The following is a 1,593-nucleotide window of genomic DNA, read 5'->3' as shown; positions in this document are numbered from 1 at the left end:
GTCCGTCTGTCTATTTTTCTATCCATCCTAATAGATAGGTAGAAAGCAGAATGTTTAAAGGTACTGTAAGTACCCTTGGCTTTGTGTTGATTTTGGTGCCCCTTGTGGACAAAGTGTTAAGCCTTATCTCTGCTCATCTTGTTCACTGCCAGTGTAAACAGATGCTAATTGCATGCTGCTTGAATCCCTGCTACATCTCACATGCAATGTGTACTAGACCAGAGGCAGAATGGTTGGGCCAAGGTGTTCCATCCCTGACCCATAATGAGAGGATCGCTTTGATGCTCATGCTCCTCTGAGTGTTCTGCAACTCCATAGTGCAATTTGAACCCACACACTGGGTCACCAATGTTGCGTCAATGCAGATGCAATGTGTAAAACTGGTGTAATGACGAAGGGGCTTTGTTAGCAACCAGAGCTTTCTGACCTAGGAGTCTCATCCTGTGTCTTGTTACATTCAAAGGTGTGATTTAGCATGGCTTTTTAGTGTAGGAAATGTAAAAAAGGTGCTTCAGGATCATGATGTATATAGCCTCATCTGACACTGACCAGGAAACAGGCATGAAAAATAACTAGAGAACAATCAAATGTTATACATGACAGTCTGTTAGCATTTGAAGCTCATAAAGAGCCATAAAAAGTGATGTCAGCCGGTTTCATAGCCAGCTCTAAACTCTCTACAGGAGCTTTTAGGACTGTTACTGTAAGGCATATAAGAAAGAGACTTAATAAAACAAAAGACAAGAGAATCACTGATACACAACTACTGATATAAACTGCAAGTCTGACATAAATACAAACCTGATCATGATTTTGCCAATGAAATGCCAGAAAATAGTAAAATAGCACACCATGAGTTCCTAGTGAGACATAGGCAACCAAGAGATTTACTGGTATTTCCTGCTGTGTTCTCATCCAAACCCCTGAAAAGTTCATTTTATTTTCATTTCTCTGACGAAGGAAAAAAATCCACCCCCTCATTTTACACCCTGAATACAGAGATCTCTCTGGAGTGGAACCCCCTTCCCAACATGCAGATCCAGTTAGTAGTACACTGTAAAGACCCCAGATAACCTCCTCCTCTCCTCCTCCTCAGGGGGTCCCCCTATGGCGTCACTGGGGGTAGAAGCACACTAAAACTACACCCATAACACGTAGATCTCTCACTCTGATCACATCCAGGCTCCTCTCTGACTCATTTTACAACTGAGTCATTTTCTTTCCAACACGACAAATGATGAGCGACTCTAACTTCCTTGAAATAGTAAATTCCCTCCTTGCATTACTTCCCTCTCCCCTGTCCTCCCCCCTCCATGCCTGTCCTCCTCCTCCTTAATTATGCAGGCCCCCTTCCTCCCTCTTCCAGCCTCTTTCATCACTGAAGTTTGCCTCCAAGGCATCAGCAGAGCAGCCAATGGCAGCCAAGAGGATGTGGCACTCAACCCCCCCCCCCCCCACCACCACGGTGAGTCCCACTCTGACCAATAAGCTGAGAGATAGTGGGCAGGGCTCAGATCAAGCCCGTCCTCCCTCCTCTTCTCTCTCTCTCTCTCTGCCTCCTGCAGTTAAACTTGCTGTCTCACTCATGCTTCC

Source organism: Cheilinus undulatus, linkage group 1 (assembly GCF_018320785.1).
Source record: "Cheilinus undulatus linkage group 1, ASM1832078v1, whole genome shotgun sequence".
NCBI classification, from domain to species: Eukaryota; Metazoa; Chordata; class Actinopteri; order Labriformes; family Labridae; genus Cheilinus; species Cheilinus undulatus.
This window is presented reverse-complemented; position numbering follows the sequence as displayed.